Below are 20036 nucleotides of genomic sequence, written 5' to 3' on the forward strand. Positions count from 1 at the left end.
AGAATAAGATCTGCTGATCACAGTTTGCAGACTGCTGGCTGCTGCACTTCCCATAGACCTCAATGTATTTGTGCACGCCCTCTCCATGGGCATTTAATGGAGATATGGAAAGAGGCAAGCATGCAACTGAGCAATCTGCAAACTGGTGGCTTCATTCCTGAGAGGTGGGTGTCCCAGAGGTGAGACCTGCACCTATCAGCCATTGGCAGCTGAAGACATCTGTGTTGGTCCCATGTTCATACGTGCCCACATTGCTGAGAGAAATGATGCTTTAATATATGCAAATGAGTCTCTAGGAGCAACGGGGCGTTGCCGTTGCACCTAGAGGCTCTGCTCTCTCTGCAACTAACATTTTGATTAACAGGGCCAGGCACTGTAAACATGAAACCTGTCACTCGAAGTGCAGAGAATGTGGCAGTTGCAGAGAGAGCAGAGCCTGTAGGTGTAATGACAACGCCCCCGTTGCTCCTAGAGACTCATTTGCATATATATGCAATGCGGGCACATATGAACATGGGACCAACAAAGACGTCTTCATCTGCCGAGCGCACATGTAACAGGTCAGCCAGTGTCATAGGTACAAACCTGTTGACAGATGCCCTTTAAATAAGGCATCACTTTAATGACCCTGTAATGGTGGCAGCACAAGGACCACGCTCTGTTGTTTTACCACGGTTCTGTAAAGGGCAGCACCAGTGGCAGACAAGGGAACGTTTATGACTTTTGACCTCTAGAAGCAAATCTTACATTCTGCAGGAGCCTGTGTAAGCTGAGCGAATCAGTCAATAATCTAAGTACATTGCAATTGTAATTTACAAGCTTCCTATAGAGCGGCGGCATCCATATTTTATTTCATCCTCTTGTGAGTCACCGTCTTATTCCTTTCATCTGTCAGCATTGTGGAAATAATGGAATTATGGAAATGTAGTGCCGCATGCATCACACAGTGAGCATGATTCCCAATATAACATTATAGCGGGAAATTGCTCATAGTGCAATCCCCTAATAAAGTTAGAAAGTTACCCCTGTGGATAGGGGATAACTATTAGATCAGTGGGGGTTCCAGCTGTAGGATCCATGAGAACGGGAGCCCCATACCCCTTCTGTAATGGATGGATTGGCTGGTTGGAAATGCACATGCAGCAACCGGGTCCACAGGGGCAACACGTGAGGCTACCACCTAGAGGCGAATAGATGTAATGACACTCCTAACAGCCTGATAATAGGAATTACAGCATGATACCACAATACATTAAATATGACAGTTCAAAAGTTTAAAGTGCCCACATATAACACATAGTGGGACACTGCATCCCCCCTTGGTTTAAGGTAATCCGCCCTCAGCATTTGTCTTGATGGACGCTGTGGATCTCTACGCCGTCACCTGGAAGATATAAAATATATGCCACAAACAAAAATATGCCAACTTTCACTGTTGCAAAGTACTATTATGCCATTTAGATAACCACATATAAGCAAAGACTTATACATAAGAATACGCATTTATTATAATATTTTTTTTCTTGTTCTCCTGACACAAGGGTGACATGGGGCGTTGTAACTTCGGTGCTTGACGGTGACAAAAATGGGCATCGATCTATTATTGGGGGAAGAAAGTCCATGACAAAGTCCATCCCAGATTTGGGGTATAAAATATTTGTAATCCAAAGGGTTAAAGTGCAAAAGTCTTTGATTTGTAAAATCATGTGTGTTGCATAGGATAATGCACAGACGAAAGTCTTTCTGGGTACATGGCTTAAAACGTTGCAATAAAATTTTTGATTTAAAGTCCCAGACAACCTGAGAAGGGGGTAAAAAGGGAACAAAATGTGCAAAACACGGGTGCAACTGGGAATTTTTGCTGTAATATTGCTAGAGTCTTTGGTAGAGTCCCTTAAAATAGCAGAGGGCTCTCTAGTGGTATGGGAAACAACCACTCAAACACAAACAGAGAGTTCCTCAAGCAGACAATGTCTCTCGCTCAATTTAGCTAGTTGGCCAACCAGCCTATTTAGGAGTATGGGTCTCAACTACAGTGGGGCTTATTTTTCCGGAGGGTCCCATACCTCTGATCCAGCTGCGGTTGGGTCTGAGCGTTACCAGGACCTGGACTCCTGGAGGCATACCGCGGCCCAGGTGAGATCTTGCAAATGGAGCCTTTGATGAGGGGGTCTCTGCAGCTGTCTTAGGGAGCACTGCAAGGATGTCCGGTGGAATCTGAGGCGGGGTCGGGGCCCAATAAGAAGAGTTGCGGGAGACGCGTTCTTTCCAAGAATTCCAATGTGCTTCGTCCGGCTCCTCAACGGGGGAGATGGTAGGGCTTGAGAGTGCTCTGGCCCATACTAAATTCTTGCTTTCCTCTTTATGGGTTACCATAGCCCTCGGGTAAGCTTCTCCTCCCTCACCCTTTCCAGGTCTATAGATTCTAGGGAAGCTCGCCGACCTGTTACCGGCCCTAGATGGGGACTGCGCTGCTCTAACATAACCAGCGGCACAGATTTCCCATAGCAAGCGCTGGTGCGCTCAGTACCGGGTGTCTGTGGGCTGTTCCCAGGCGCAAGGTGCTTTGTGGGAGGTCTTTTTTTCTCCCTCCGAAACGGCTTTTAGCTTATTTTCAACCATCTTTACTTGAACAGCTTGTCTTTCACGACGTGCCGCCCATAGGTTTTTGCATAAAGGGGCAGCGCCGGCTTCTGGGCCTCTAGTACAGTGCTATGCTAGCAGAGCCTCCCTGAGCCGGCGTGCAGTGATGGAGAAGACAGCACTAAATCCTCCGGGGCACTCTTTATTGCAGGGAACACCAGACAGATGGTAATTGAGGTACCCTTGATGGTGTAGGCGTTTAGGGTGCTTTGGAGGCTGGGCCCAGTGTTTGTGACGCCAGCACCGTTAGGTGCAAATGAAGTTGGTAGAAAGGATGAAGAGTCAATTGTAGTAAACAACAGAACTTTTACTAAATCACTTGTCTTCAGGTAGTCAGTACAGTTCATGTATATGGCAAAGCAATAAATCCAAATAGTACTTCAGCTGTATTCCTTGTAACAGGCTTGGCAATTTTAGGTTGAGATTTCCTTCTTTCTATATCTGTCTATACTTTGTCCACTGGATAGCACTCAGGTACTGAATATAATAAACTTCTTACTGATCAGTAGCAATTCACAGGGCGGTCTCCCTAACGGCAGGCATCAGTCTTCTGCTCCATTCTTTGGAAAGGATGCTCACTGAAGAATTATGGTCCACTATGGCCATAGAGGATTGTGGTAAAGGATAATTTTGCACACTAATCATCCGGCTGTGTCCAGGTACTTTTAGGTTCCTCCTGGTCACTGGTGCTTGTGAAGTCCATTGGCTAATTTAGCTGAATACTCCCTTGGCTTGATCAGGGCCAAGAGGTTGAAAGGGCAGCTACATTGTGGAACTTGGCTGTTCTGCTCCTCCACTAACTTGCTTTTCTTATCTCTCCACTGATTTACTTCCTCTCTAACTAACTTTATTAGCCAACCGCAGACTATATATATGAGTGGTGCCAGCACCACCTAGAGGCGAATAGATGTAATGACACTCCTAACAGCCTGATAATAAGAATTATAGCATGATACCACAATACATTAAATATGACAGTTCAAATGTTTAAAGTGCTCACATATAACACATAGTGGGACACTGCACACACCGCCACTCCATTCGCTTCTATGGGAGAGCAGTAGATAGTCGAGCGCTGTACTCCGACACTATCTCTGACACTCCCATATAATTAAATGGAGTGGCGGTGTGCATTTCCGATCAGCTGCTCCATGGGGTTCCGGTTCTTGTGATCGGTGGGGTTCCCAGTGGTAGGACCCCCACGATCTTATAATAACTTTCACTGTAACTTTCTCTAACCAGAATACCCCTTTAAGAAAACATGGCATCTTTATTAAAAAACAGCACCACACCTTTTCCTCAGGTTGTGTGTGGTATTGCAGCTCAGCCCCATTCACTTAGAAAAAGCTGAGATGCAATACCGGACACAACCAACGGAGAGGAGTGGCATTGCGTTTGGAAGAAAGACGCCGTGTTTTCCTGATTCTGATATTCCCTTTAAAGATGTTTCTGTAACATCGCGGCCTAGATTTACTATTTTCTTTGGGACTTTATTTTGGCTCAAAATGTGGCGCAGTTTGGATGATTACAGTGAAAGGTAGTGTGGCCTAAAATGCGTCTCTTTGTGCCAAAATGTGGTATCATTTTAGGCTTAAAAGCCTGAAAAAAGTTAAAACACCTTTTTTATATATATTTAAAGATTTATAATACAACTTGACACATTTATAGACTCCCTGTCCAGCCTGTCTAAGGCCTGAGCATTTTTGTGGCTCGCACAGTGACCCATTAATTTCTATGGGTCTGCAACAAAAAACGGATATTACACAGATGTCATCCGTGTGCTGTCCACATCCGTGCAATTGGGCCGAATTATAGAACCCATCGCAAGACGGACAAGAATAATATTTTTCACAGTGGGTCCCCCGAAAAGTGCAGGATGCTCACAAACCACATCCGTATTTTGCAGATCCGCGATTTCCAGACCACAAAACGATAATACAGTCGTGTGCAGAAGGCGTAACTAATAGTAAATTTGGGCCCGGAGTGGCATCTTCACTATTCACAACCCCTTCACATGACTTTTCACATTGTCCCACTTGCCCACAAAGCAACAACTGTATTAAGATTTCAGCTCTGTCAGACCCCCACTGATGATTCATTTATGGTCTGTTTTAAGGAGAAGCCATCAGGTGGAAAATCCCCAAAAACACTTCTTCAAAGGGGCATTTCTGCCTTCAAATAAAAAAAAAATCTGGTCGGAAATTTCCTTTTGTCGTCCTGTTCTGTGAAGGTGACCAAGGCGCACTGCGCGTGCGCAGCCGCCCTTTATTCACTCCCATGGGAGTGCCAAAAATAGTCGAAGTCTAACTTGGCCGTTCATTTCCCATTCATTTCATTGGGACTTCTGAAAATAGCCGCGCACGCTGCTCGGCGATTTTTGACGCTCTCATAGGAATGATTGAAGGGGGGCCACACATGCATAGTGCTCCTCCCAGCACTCTGTGGGCTCCGTTCTAGGTATAGGTGCAGTTCCCAGAGGTGGGACCTGCACCTCTCAGACATTGGGGGCATATCCTAGCGATATGCCCCCAAAGTGCAAGATGGGAATAACCATTGGGACTGTTAGGCTAGTTTCACACTTTCACACTTCGGGAGATCCGGCAGGCTGTTCTGGATCCAGCATTGCCGGGAGCTACGTGAATGCCATCCGCCCCATTAACTATAATGGGGACCGGCAGAGATACAGCCGCAACCCGGCAAATATGCAGAGAATCGGCCGGACAGATACCGCTGCGCTGTCTGGGAAAGCTCGGTGACCCCGAAGGGTTAATCTTTCCAAAAAGATCACCACCAATATATAATCTCTAGGCATGATCATCTGCTGTACAGTATGCCTTAAAGGGGTTGTCCGTTATTTATAAAAAAAAAAAAAATTCCTCTTACCCCCAGCCAGCAGGACCTGTGAAAGAAACATATCTGCCCCTGGCTGTCTGCTCTGCAGATCCTGTCCCCGACTGTAAACTTTCACTCGGACGGTGTCATGTGTGCCGCTGCCATCAATAACTGGCTTCAGAGGTGACGTGTCATCAAGGAGAATGTCGCCACTTGGGGAGACGTCAATGCCGTAACAGCATTTGTGACCCCATCCAGTGTCGGACTGGCCCACCACAGAACCAGAGGATCCTGTCCGGTGGACCCCCGCTCTGATACCATAATCGGCCCCAAAGATCTAGGAGTAAAAAAAACATTTGCTGTCTTTGGAGCCAATCACCTGCCACTAGGGTCTATTTCTGTGACCAAAAACTTTATTAATGATATAGGGGCTGGGCCTCAAGAATAACTTCCTCAGGTGGGCCCCAGGAACCCCAGTCCGACACTGACCTCGTCCGTGTGGATGTTGACAGACAGGAACCGGAAGTCCAGTGAAGACAGCCTGGGAGCCAGGAGCAGAGACCAAGCAGAAGGGAGCAGGCAGCCATGTTTTTATTAAAGGGGTTGTCTCACTTCAGCAAATGGCATTTATCATGTAGAGAAAGTTAATGCAAGGCACTTACTAATGTATTGTGATTGTCCATATTGCCTCCTTTGCTGGCTTGATTTATTTTCCCATTGCATTATACACTGCTCGTTACATAGGTGTTAAGTATTTGTCTCGAATTTGGCGGGACTGTCCCTGATTTTCAGAGACAGTTCCGGCAAATTCACTCTGTCCCGAAAATGGGTGGGTTTAACACAAACCCTGCCCATAAGTGGGTGTTCCTGGGTGGGGGGTTTAGGGCATTCCTAGGGGTTGGGCTTGCATGTCGCGGCTTTACCAACTGAAAGGTTGGTAAGTATAGGGTTACGACCACCCTGCAATCCAGCATTGGTGGTCGTGCTTGCACACTATAGGAAAAAGCCTGTGCAGCCGCTCCCGTCCCGGCCACCTTGTTTCCGTGCGGCAGTGATGGTCGTAACCCCTGAGCAGTGTATAATGCAATGGAAAAATGAATCAAGCCAGCAAATGAGGCAATATGGACAATCACAATACATTAGTAAGTGCCTTGTATTAACTTTCTCTACATGATACATGCCATTTTCTGAAGTTAGACAACCCCTTTAACAGGTGCCGCTGGCTGGTGGAGATTGAAAAAAAAACATTTTTGATCAATCCCTTTAATGGAGTTGTATGAAATGTGAAAAACATGGGGTGGCACTATTCAGAAAGGGCGCCACTCTTATTGTAGGCCTGGGTCTGGTATTGAAGCTCACTTGAACGCCGCCATTCCAGACTCAGCTCATAGACATAGGGGAAAGAGTCATCAAAACTGGTGTAAAGGAAGACTGGTATAGTTGCCCATAGCAACCAATCAGATTCTTCCTTTCAATTTTCAGAGCTACTTTGGGAAATGAAAGTTGGAATCTGATTGGTTGCTATGGGCAACTAAGCCTGTGGGAGACAGCGGCCATGTTTCTTCCTGTCACATACATTCCCTGTGAATGAAAGGGTAATTTCCACAATGAAAACTTCCCTCCTCTCCACAGGGTTGTTTACATGACAGTACGCAAGGACTGGGTGTGGCGGTTTTCTGTAATCACAAGTGTCGGTCACAGAGGTGTCAGTCTGTCAGTGGCTATTTATAAAATGGCAGCGGGACTGATAAGGAAGTCATTGTCTTGCTCATCCTACTTATGAAACTTCTCATTTATTAATGGGACGGATACATGACATCCGTGTATGACTGCGAATACATTCTAATTAGCCGGGATTGTTTCTGAGACCTGTACTGTAATATTTGTCATGGTAATTTTCATGGATGACTTGCCTCTCCCCTTGATTTAGTGACACAACAGGGGGAGATTTATCAAAACTGGCGTAAAAGAAAAAGTGGCTCTTTTTGTGGTGGTGTTTTAAGATGGTTTCCTGGTGTTTTTTGAACTTGCATCATGCTGTGGGTGTGGTATTTTTTTCAGCCGTTTTCCCATAAACTTATCTATATTGAAAAAATAAGACTGAAAAAGCTCAATAAAGAACGGCACTCTAAAAAAAAAACAAAAAAAAAACAACTTGTAGAAAATGTATGACCGGTGGTCAGGCTGAGGCCGTAGTCCCCAACAACAAATTTACTAAATTTTTACGCCTGGCAGCAGTCGGGGGCTGGATTAGTTTATACTCTAGGCGTACAGACTGCAGCGGATACGCCTAATTTATGACGAGGCGCATAAATTAGAGGAATCCTCCGGCAGCACAGAGGGGAAACCAAGACCGGTGTAAACCTCCCGTCTTTGTAAATGACCCCCAATTTGTGCTAAAATTGCACCTGAATTTGGCACTAAATTTTGGTGCAAAGTAAGCCAAATAAGGTGACGTTCGCATTTGCGCCAGCACATCCAGCGTTGCCCGATCCTACAATTCACTTCCGGAACCCGTATTGACTGTAATGAGGTCCGGCGGTGATCCGACCGCTTTCCGGCATAAATGCCAGGTTTTGACTGAAAAAAAAAAAACCATTGCATGCAACGTTTTTTGTCCAGTGTCGAATCAGGCATGCCGCAGATGCAAACGTACCCTAATATATGGTATAAGCTTATGGGGTTACTTATCAAACTGGTGTAAAGTAGAACTGGCCTAGTTGCTCATAGAAACCAATCAGATTCAGCCTTTCATTTTCCAAAGGAGCTATCAAAAATGAAAGGTGAAATCTGATTGGTTGCTATGGGCAACTGAGCCAGTTCTACTTTACACCGGTTTGATAAATGACTCTATTAGACTACCTAGTGTAAAGAGGCACCAAATTTATCGAAGTTTACGCTGTCGGTATATATGGATTAGTAAATCTGCCCCATAGTGCTGATATAATACCGACATATAGTGCCTGAATAATAGCGCTCAGATAATTTTAGTGGCTGAAAAAAATACTACAGTCTGCACCATAAGGTAAGTACTTGACAAGGGAGGCTGCAGTTGGTAGGGATTTGGTTATCAAATTGCCCATACTATATGATCTAGGCCAGGCATGGCCAACCTGCAGCTCTCCAGCTGTTGTAAAACTACAACTCCTACCATGCCCTGCTGTAGGTAGTCTGGGCCTGCTGGGAGTTGTAGTTTTACAACAGCTGGAGAGCCTCTGGTTGGCCATCCCTGATCTAGGCCTTTTTATCATAAGCAGAAACTGATAACCTTAAAGGGATTCATTCTGCCAGCAAGATTTTCGATATAGAGCTGTCCCTCCGGCCGTTTGTGCCCAGCCGCGCCCCTTATCTCCTCTCATCGCTGATGGTGCGCCGTAATGTCGCGCATGCGCCCCCCGGATCCACTGGTCAGCGCCCGCGCGGTGTCCTGGCAGCAGCCTCAGTGAACAAAGCGCGCATGCGCCAGCTGTCACGGGCACTTGGCTCGCAGGCGCTGACCTATCGATCGGGGAGCGGCTGGGCACAAACGGCCGGAGGGACAGCCCCTTGGGCACCTTAGTAAGGCAATTATCATATAAATAAAACCGATTTTTATCAGAAATGAAAGGACAGATGGGGGTAAAACTAGTATATCTTGAACTAGAAAATCTTGCTGACAGAATCCCTTTAAAGCCCAAGTGCGCACACAGCCATACTAATAGTAAAGCAGGTCCCACCCTCGGTACAGGTACACCGTCAGCAATTCCAGATAATTTAGAAGGCCCAGCCCTCCTGTGGTTTCAGTGTGTAGGAATTTCACCCCAGCTTAGTCAGCACGTTAACTGTTTCGTATTGATAAAGGCAAGAGGAAAACCCACAGGGATAATGAAGATGTCAAAATGTCACTTCCTGACCAAAAATTTCAATCAGTATGGATTAAAAATATTGGCAGATTTCACCCTACAATCTGATTCATGGCTTCTTGGTCCTATTGGAACCACATACTAGGACCATAGACATCCGTCCAGACAATCCAGCCGGTTATGATGGCTCTAGGGCAGGGATCAGCAACCTTTGGAACTCCAGCTTCTGTGAAACTACAACTCCCAGCATGTTCTTGTAACTCCTATAGAAGTGAAAGGAGGATTCTGGGAGTTGTAGTTTCAGAACAGCTGGGTGCTGATCCCTGACCTAGGATCTATGGCCAACTAAGAGGTCCTGTCCACTTTGGTAATTCCTTAGGCTCCATTCACACGTCCGCAACGTGTTTTGCGGATCCACGGATCCGCGGATCCTCAAAACATGGACAGCGGCAATGTGCGTTTCGCATTGTGCGGACAGCACATTGCCAGCACTAATAGAATATGCCTGTTCTTGTCCGCAATTCCGTGTCCAGGCAGCACATCTTGCTGCCCCATAGAAATGAATGGGTCCGCAATTCCGTTCCGCAAAATGCGGAACGAAATTGCGGACGTGTGAATGGAGCCTTAAGCTGATCACATGTCATATAGGCCGACTCCAGTATTCCATTGGGGAGCCTGACAGCAACATGTTGTTCCCTGCCCAATAGGGCATAGGGGATCACTGCTAGATCAGAGAGGTCCAAACTCTGGGACCTCCACCGATCAAAGAATAGGCATCCTGCGTCTCCTTTTTTAATGGAGTGGTGCCCGAGCATGCTGGTTCATTCAGACTCTATGGGAGTGCCGGAGATAGCCATTCATATACAGCGAATGGATTGGCAGTGCTTATGCTCGACTGATGCTCAGTTCAAATCTCATGATCAGTAGGGGTCCCAGTGGTCAGATCCTCTGATCTCCCAGTGGTCAGATCCTCTGATCTCCCAGTGGTCAGATCCTCTGATCTCCCAGTGGTCAGATCCTCTGATCTCCCAGTGGTCAGATCCTCTGATCTCCCAGTGGTCAGATCCTCTGATCTCCCAGTGGTCAGATCCTCTGATCTCCCAGTGGTCAGATCCTCTGATCTAGCAGCTACTGTTCAGTGGAAAGGGAATACGTTGTTATTACTGGAATTCTTCCTTTATAGTATGATCTGTGGTGCTTGTAAATTGCTCAAAATTCGGATTCGATTTGGCCGAATCGGTCGACCAAATCAGCTCGGGTCTAAAATGATTCTACCTGAATCAAAAGTGCTCCAAGAATCCTCAAAACGTGTGTATGACACTCTGAGGTCTCCTGTGGAGGTGTTTTGGTTAGTTATCATGGGACTTGCAACTATTTTAGTCCTAAAAAAATTGCAAGTCCCTTCTTCGACAGGCCGTTTGACAACATTTAGGCTACTTTCACACTTGCGTTTTTACTGGATCGGGCAGGGTTCAGCAAAAACGCTTCTGTTACTGATAATACAACCGTCTGCATCCGTTATGAACGGATCCGGTTGTATTATCTTTAACATAGCCAAGACAGATCAGTCATGAATTCCATTGAAAGTCAATGGGGGACGGATCAGTTTTCTATTGTGTCAGAGATAACAGATTCGTCCCTATTAACTTGCATTGTGGGTCATGCCGGATCCGTCTTGCTCCGATTCCCAGGACGGAAAGCAAACTACAACATCTTGCGGTTTGCTCTCCGGTATGGGAACGCAACTAAACGGTACGGAATGCATTTTGGAGCATTCCTTTCTGTTCAGTTCAATTTTGTCCCCATTGACAATGAATAAATCTCAATACCGGAAAACTAAAACACTAGTTTGAAAGTAGCCTTAGTCGCACAGAGGGTTATACCCCATGTTTGATAGTTGGGTGGGACAGAGGCGGAACAGGGGCCTACCGTCACCAGCAAATTCACTAACATTTATGCCTGAAAACGGGTGTAAATGTTGGTAAAGAACTACCGTTGTTGTTACACCAGGTGCACAGACTGCCGTATATGCGCCTAATTCATGATGAGGCATAAGGGGGAATTAAGACCAGCGTTTGAGTAAATGACCCCTAATCTCTCCCTTTTTTTTTTTTTACATAGGAAAATAATATAAGAAAACCACCCAAATCGAATCACCAAAACTTCGGATTTGGATGCAACTTTTTTTTTTTCCATCATTCGAATTGAATCCAATAAATTTAGAATTGATCGATTCAATTGTCTCTGGTCTCCCGTGTCGCCCCCCTTGAGTAGGAGCGGCTGAGGACCTCTCAAACTTCTAATGCCAGTCCAGTTTTAAAAATATAGAAAAATTCAGAAACACGCAAAAAACAAAAATAATATCATTTAGAATAAAATTATTACTGCTATTAGTGGTGTAAGGGGCGTAACTAACATGAGCCGGCGTCCATATAACCCTTTTCATTCAATACGTTATCTTGTCATTATATTTCCTACCAATTTAAAGGACCCTTTAATTTTTAAAAGGAAAAAAAAAAAAAAAGGCCAGCTCCCATAGGCTTCAGGTGCAGGGTGACAGCTTTATGCAACAGCCCAGCAGATGGCGTCTGCAGTCTCCATTACAGAAGGAAAAAAAAATGTCACCTATCCTGGATTTTCAAGCTAGAGGAGGAGGGAGGTTTTTGCTGGTGATGTCATGAACCTGTCGTGCAAGTGCAGGCGGAGAAGGGTGTCTTAGCAGGAGGAAAGAGGGTGTGTAGCTTGTGTGTATGCGTTACCTGCCTCTCTACACCTTCAGATCTGCAGCAGAGGAAGGGGAAGCATTTTCTCCTTGATTCCCAAGACTCCTCGGAGGGATTCCAGGCTGTGCCAGACGTTGAGCCCAGGACAGGTAGGTGCCAAGCTATAATGTATGGCATTGCCTTGGGAACAGGAAACAGCTGATCATCCATGTTCTGGCCTGCAGCCTCAATCACATACCTGGTTACAATGTTGCCATCTGTAACACTGGCCATAGATGGATACATTGTATCGCAGCCTTCCCAAGGTTTGATTTTTTTCCCTAGCCCCTGCCTGTGGTCTTCCTAAAAGAGGGGGGGGATCGACATATACATGCCGGAGCTGTGTAAATATTAACCCTTGCCAATCTGGGAATGCTGCTGTATTGGTAATCAGCCTCCCCTCCCCCTCTACTTTCCCAATGCTCTTCAGCAAAAAAAAAAGAGGGATTAATGATTACATTCTGACAAGAAGAAATCCTGGAGGGGAGTGGTTTTGCCATTTTTTTTTTTTTTTTAAAGGGATAAAAATTGCAGCTGCAATACAACTGGAGGATGGTCCATGCTGTGTGCCCGGATGAGACAGTACTTGTCTATATCTGCTAGCACGCTACATTGTGTCTGTCGCACTGAATAATAGATGATAAAGCTGGGTTTGGTCACTGCAGGGCCCTGTGCTCTCCGGGGCAGATGAACCGCTTTGATTTGTCTGTTTGGCAGCTGCTTCTTACCAAGCTCAGTCTTGCATTTCCCACCCACAAGAAGGGGGGGAAAAAAATGCTGTTTTTTTTTTACTGGTGCCAGGTCCTGCATTTGTGTTTCCATCACACTTGCTCTGTTGTCACTTTTTTTTTTTTTTTTTTTCCCGAAGAGTAGATTCACCCTTGGTGAGCCGGAGATTAATCTACGCGTGCGTATTAGAGAGTGTGCATGTATGGCACGGTCCTAGGACGAAGCTTCTTAGTGACATAGTGTAAAATATTTTGTAAGTATTATGTATTTTACAGATTAGAATATTGTGTAGTCTCATAAAGGGTGATTGCACCAGATTTTTTTTAAAAAAATTTAGGAGCTGAAACCTCACTGGTTCTGTAACTGACCCAGGTAAGGCCTCATTCACATGTCTGTGATCAGTGGCATAACTAGAACTGAATGGGCCCTACGGCAAATTTTTGAATGGGCCCCCCAGCAACTTTTGAACCCCCACTCCTGCGGCTAGTCAGTATCATTCTTTTGGACCAGGCCCGACAGCTGCACCATCCGTTTCCCACATGTATATACTGTATCTCATGTCATTGTATAATACTGTTGTGGGGGCCCTGACAATAAAATATTTTAGTCCTCCTCCTCGGTGGGTCCCGTAGCAGCTGCTTCCACTTAGGCCTCATGCACACGACCGTTGTGTGTTTTGCGGTCCGCAAAACACGGATGGCGTCTGTGTGCGTTCCGCTATTTGTGGAACGGCACGGACAGCCGTTGATATAACTGCCTATTCTTGTCCGCAAAACCGACAAGAATAGGACAGGTTATATTTTTTTGGTGGACCACTGAGCAACGGAGTGCTGTCCGCATCTTTTGCGGCACCATTGAAGTGAATAGGTCCGCATCCAAGCCACAAAAACTGCGGCTCGGATGCGGACCAAAACAACAGTCGTGTGCATGAGGCCTTATAGCTACGCTCCTGTCCGTGATGACATCTGTGACAAGATGGTCAGTGGTTCATCCATGAAGGATCCATGTTTGGTCCGTGTGTCCATTTTTTCCCCTCTGTGTGTCATTCGTATTCAGTGGCAGATTAGCCATAGACCTTACAGGGAAATTTCCCGGTGGGCCGATGCCCAGGGGGCCGCCGGAGTCCTCCTCACTGCCGGCCAGTTGAAGTTTTTCGGGATGTATTTTGTGCTGCTGGCAGTATTTTGTGATGGACGGTGGTATTTGGCTCTGTTGGGGTGGTATAATGTGACACAATATGGTATTGCTGGCCCTGCCTTCCATAAATTTGGACCCCACTTTTAGTATTTTTTCCAGGGCCACTTTAGGTTCCCAGTCCGCCCCTGTCCGTATTCCACTGACACTGTTAGGGCTGTTTCACACGAGCGGATGCCGTGCGTGACATCCGCTCCGTGAATGACAGCCAAGACCCGATGCAGACTGCAGAAGCACGGAGCAGTAACATGACTGATAATGCTCCGTGCCTCTCTGTGATCTCTTTACTACGAAATCACAGTGACAACTTTATCTCACTGTGATTTCGTAGTAAAGAGATCACAGAGAGGCACGGAGCATTATCAGTCATGTTACTGCTCCGTGCTTCTGCAGTCTGCATCGGGTCTTGGCTGTCATTCACGCAGCGGATGTCACGCACGGCATCCGCTCGTGTGAAAACGCCCTTAGGCTGAAAATTAGTTCCAAGAGCATCTCCTAGCAGTGATCTGTGAAACACGGATGCCATTTTTTCATGAACCCATAGACTATAATGGGCATGATGGATCTGTAAACTCGGACAAAAATAAGGCATGCGTCCGTGGTGTAATCCCCAGAGCATGTTAAATCACGGACGTGTGAATACACACATTAAAATCATTGAGTTACGGGTGCAGTCCATGGAGAACACGGACAGCACAAGTCCATGATCCACTGAAGTCTGAATAAGGCCTTACGGCATAGTTACGGCCCTTTCAGGTGGACGCTATTTCCATCTGGGTGCTGTCCAAATTTAGCGCCTGGACTGAAAACTGACCCATTAAATGTAATGGATATTTGATCACAAGCGATTTTTCTGCACGGACTATGGGTCCATGCCAAAAAAAAAATATATATATATATGACCGCATGCGCCATCCAGCTCTGATTTGTTATTTTTTTTCCCCACATGAATCCTTTTACTCAAGTGAACGGATCTGTGAGAAAAACGGACTGTGGGGTCCCATCCTCGCGAAGTCCATTTAGAAACTTTTCTGTGTCCAGGCATTCATTTCCAATGGTCACAAATGGCCCTTGGAAGACTACAGGCCCCCCTAGTGATCCAGCTCCTAGATCCCCACTGATAAAAAGAAACGTTACTCCTCTTACAAAAACCTGAGATTCACTTTAGGAAGACGTTTTCCAAGTCTTTGCAATGGCAGGAAAGGGGTTAAAAGCAGCCCCTGATATCTAATCTTCAGGGTCCTCTGTAGTGCGTTATCGTACATGGCAGACCTCTCTCTCGGTGGCTGTGCCCAGTGACTGCCTCAGGAATTCCAGCACTTGCTTTGTGTGTCGTGGTTGTTAGGAAGATTATGGATTTGTTTATTCCTAGATACTTAGCAGCCGTTTCCAAAATGGTCGCAGACCGCGGCCTGTTATAATTGGAATGAGATATGCAGTGAGGATTTATAAAGGGGTAGTGGCATAGTAACATGTGAGATCTGCATCGTGCTGTATGTAAGTACTTCCATGTATGTGGTTGGATAGTTAGGCAGATATGAATGCAGTAGGAAATCTCCGAAGTCTTGCGCGACTTTGGCCAACAAGAACTTTGGCTCCACGGAGCCAATACATTTTAATGCTGTACGGAAACAGCATTAGAAACTAAGGTTTTGAACGAATCGACTTTGGGTATATGATCCGAAGGTCGATCCGCTCGAGCCTAGCCGCATGCACCAGTTTTTCTCTGTCTAAAACCTGGCACTCATGTTGGAAACCTAATGGAGTCCGACAGTATCTGGCTAGGCAAGATCCGGTTAACTTCTGCAAGGTTTTCGTCTGCCGGAACAGCTAAATTAAAATGTGAAACTAGTTATTTTTTTTGGTCAGGTAAAGAGTACGGTATGTACTGTTACTGTACATCACTGCAACACTATCTTACAGACGATACGGCACCTGTGGCCTGTAATCTCAGATAATGGCTGAATACTCGTCTAGCCAACCACTAAAGCCTCCAATTCCCCATTAAGCATACATGCTTGGATAAACTAAACGTGAATGGGTCCGTGATCCATCCGCACCGCAAAAATATAGAACATGTTCTATTTTTTTGCGGTGCGGAGGGACGGAGAGAAAGCGATCCATAGTGAATGGGTCCGCATCTGTGATATGGTGCAAAAACGTATACACTATTGCAGAGCCACTCTTTGCGGGCCACAATATAAGACTGGCCAGCACACATTCGTGGGCATGAGCCCTAAGGCTCGGTGTTTATTGCCTTATAGCCATGGGATTCCAGTCACCTGATGGAGGACAAAAGGGATTCCACTTTGTATAGCAAACTTTCCTATACAGAAGATCACTGCAAAACACATATACTGTGCCATATAAAAAAATAATTATAGCAGGACCCTATGGCCAACATATTTTGCTATATGCCTAAAATGGCCTATGTCTGGAAGCATGTGCACAGAGCCTAGAATCCAACATGCCCGATAATTGCTTTCCCTGACCCCAGTAGTCAGTCTGCCCCTGTGCTCAAAAGATGGTTGATGGATGTTGTCAGGCCAATTAACCATTAGTAGGTAGGAAAATGTGGGGAGAATACAAACTCTACATTTGAACCCATGTCGGCTCCAGTGCTAGCTAAATCTGTCAGTAAACACGGACTGTTCCAGGTAGCACTGTCATGTTATTGCAGGTGTGGTGTCCTATATCCCTAGTACTAATGCTTGTTCGGCCTAATAATCTTTTCATACACGTCACGTAAAATGTGAATATATGCTTTATAAGCATGTTTTATATTGTTTCACCTCATTAAGGTCATCAGCATCTGATTGGTGGGGGTTCATATTCCTGGGACCTTGGCCAATCAGCTGTTTGAGAAGGCCGGGAGCTGCACTGCAGACTTGCAGCATGACACATGCTCGTCTACAAGGGGCCTTAAAGTCATTCAACAGTTGTAAGACTGCAGAAAAGGCCTTAAGGGGGTTCAGATCTGAACCCGGACATACCAAGAATTTCACCCAGGCAGCCCCCCTGACAAGAGCATCGGAGCATTTGATGCTCCGATGCTCTCCTTTGCCCTGCGCTGAGTCGCGCAGGGCAAAGGCATTTTGTGGAGTTCCGGTGACGTACCGGGCTCTCCTTCGGGCTGTCAGGTGGAGGCTTCCTCCCAGCAGTGAGCCCGGTGACGTCATCAGCACTGATGAGCGGGCTTTAGCGCTGCCCTAGCCTGTAAAACGGCTAGGGCAGCGCTAAAGCCTGCCCATCAGAGCCAGTGACGTCACCGAACACACTGCCAGGCGGAAGCCTCCGCCCGGCATTGTGTTGTAGTAAATAAAAGAGCCCTTGCCCTGCGGGATCCTGCATAGGGCAAGGGAGAGCATCGAAGCATGAACTGCTCCAATGCTCAAGTCAGGGGGGCTGTCTGGGGGAAAGTATGGGTATGTCCGGGTTCAGCTTTGAACCCGAATAACCCCTTTAAGGTTTAATAGGGGGTGTATGATGGATATTCAGGCCTATGATTGCTGTCAGGGAATAGTTTTTTTGGATAAAAGGGCCTTTAAGGTCCCGTATTATCTAAGCTGTGGGATCTGAAGAAGAGTGATAAGCAGTGATGGCCAGTTAGCAGTGTTGTCGGAACTACCTGCTCCCGGTGACCGCATTTGTTTCAGACTGGCTCTCGGCACAGGTAAGGGCTTACCTGTGCATCGCCGGACTTGAGTCAAGATGGCAGCCCGCATGTGTTCGCGGGCGAACACTGCGAACTGGCCATCACTGGTGATAAGCTATTTAGGAAAGCGGACACCATACATGACTTCCTTTCTGGAGTATCTTCTCCCTGCTTTATAAACTTGTTGAATTTTCGATTCAATGAAGCTGTGGCCACCCTCAAGTCAACCATCAAAGATATTCTACCGCAATCTGTTTTTGCATTTATTCCTTTATGTTGGTCACATACTATTCAAGCTTGAAGGTATCATTGTATGCAGTCTAATAATTCCAGCATCCTATGGCTGCGTTCAATGCGAATACATAATTTGAAGCTCCTGGGCCCCATTTTTAATACTTGTGTACTATGGCAGAGGAACCTTTGGGGTGCCTCAAGTGCCAAACCCTGCCTGTGACTACATCATCTGCACCCCTGTATCTATGGTCCTCATTTCTTACTGTCACTGCTTTTGCATTAAAGAAGTTCTTCTATGCTGATGGTGAAACATTTAATACAGTCCAGGGTACGCCCTAGCGCCTTACTGCAAACTGAAGCTTCATATTCTTGGAGCAACATTTGCTCAAATTATGCACAACACGATGGGGCCTGTAGTCCACAGGACCACAACAAATTCATAGTGATGGATTATAATGCCAGATCTTACCTGCTTTATTTACTCAGCGTGGGAGATTTGCCTGGGAAGATCCAGTGCTGTTTTTGCTTTTTGAACAATTACCCGTTCTCCACCCTTGTTTGACGGATAACAATGAAGCTTTACATAGAGCTTACCATTAGGAACAGAGGATGTAGCACCTTCTCGTACAGAATAAAGAGGCTAGCACACTACATCAGCTCTGAGGTTTATGCATATTCGAGTGGGGCTTTCATAAAGCTATCTACTTCATATTCAGCACATGTACATATGATCTAATGGTTTTGTAGATTTTATTTTTTTAAATTTTTGGGGGGTATTGGAGATGGAGACTAGTGACAAAAGGGTAAGGGGTGGATCTCAAGTAGAGGTCATGAAAGTAAATCAGGTTTGGTACTTGTTAGGGGGAGATGGGTGGGAAAGAAAGACGGGAGGGAAGGGGAATGGAACAAGAAGGGTACAAGGTATACACATGTAAGTTGGAAAGATGGCAAGTTTCATAGGTTTATGGAGGGGGAAGTGATCAAACAAGACCTAGTCTTCTGGGTTAACTGGTGCCGTCCCCTAGAGTTCTCATTGTACCAAGTTGTAAACCCAAAGCATTTTTGGTTTTACATTATATTAAGGTAGTAAAGGTAGCAGGGCTCCACTTTCCTTGCATAGAGTAGCCTCCACCCAATCCATCTGAAATAGGTTTGTCTAAGAAAATATGCAACGAGGGTGGAGAGTAGTCCATGAGGTATAGAATTAGTAAGCTTTCCAAGATGTCCAAACTCCTTACACCAGCCATGGAAGGACAGAAAAAAATATCATTGGATCAGAGGACAAGTCCAAAGGCAGCGTTGGTGATCTGTATTGGGAGGAGGCACTCCAGGGACATGAGTGGTCTGATGTGCCACCTATCAGATGTCTCGTGTGGGAAGATATCAGCTCTAAGAACTATTTTGAGAGCCATTACTACAGCGATTTTTGGCACAGTGGTGAACAGAATAGAATGTTTCATTCATGTACCAACATGGATCATGTAGTAATTTGGAAGGATTTGTTTTCTTCATAGTTGGTGAGTAGGTGTTAGACAGAAAGGGGTCTTCAGTGCAATTCTACTCTTTCAGACTATGCCTACGTGCAATACACGTTCAACAGATGTTAGCAAAATACTCAGTCGAGAGCTATTCCTCTTGACTTTCCCATGCATGTGTTTTCAATGGCAAGAAAGGGGGGGGGGGGGGAAGCCACCGCCAGACATTTTAACTTGCCTGATTCTAATATCCCCAACATCATTGGTCAGGGGGATAGTCAGGAGGCCCCCATGCACATCAGATTATAGTTAGCAGGTCCCTACCAAAATTGCCGGGGTTGGCCGATAATAATCTAATGTGCATTATCTCCAGGCTTGAAGATGGTAAAACAGGCAGTTGAGATGGTGAATGCTGTCAAGACACTAGAGCTGGTGATTGTTGCCATGTCCATGATCCTTGGGACCAAATCCTTACGCCATTGCTTGCTAATAGCGTCGTTTCTGCACACTAACAAAAGGCAAGAGAATAACCAGAGATGGCCCCTTTCTCTCCAAGTGCCACATAGTCTGTCTCTATGGTATGTAGGGGGCAAATGGGTGAGAGTCCACGACCTTGTAAAGAAGGCTTGAGAAGGGTCGCATTGAGCTGGACTGAAACATTGCACGTGGG

At 45.9% G+C, this 20036-nt stretch overlaps 1 protein-coding gene across 3 annotated transcripts in view; it reads left to right on the forward strand.

The window, feature by feature from the left end:
- CEP170B (centrosomal protein 170B) overlaps nucleotides 1-20036 on the forward strand; it is a 95445-nt gene that overhangs the window by 15999 nt on the left and 59410 nt on the right. For 2 of the 3 annotated variants that reach the window (XM_040412787.1, XM_040412789.1), the window contains exon 1: nucleotides 12024-12189. The exons of the other annotated variant lie outside the window; for it this stretch is intronic. The gene's annotated coding sequence lies outside the window, so the exon portion shown is untranslated. Of the gene's footprint in view, nucleotides 1-12023; nucleotides 12190-20036 lie in introns of those variants that run through there. 3 annotated transcript variants of the gene reach the window in all.

This window comes from Bufo bufo, chromosome 11, assembly GCF_905171765.1.
Source record: "Bufo bufo chromosome 11, aBufBuf1.1, whole genome shotgun sequence".
NCBI classification, from domain to species: domain Eukaryota; kingdom Metazoa; phylum Chordata; class Amphibia; order Anura; family Bufonidae; genus Bufo; species Bufo bufo.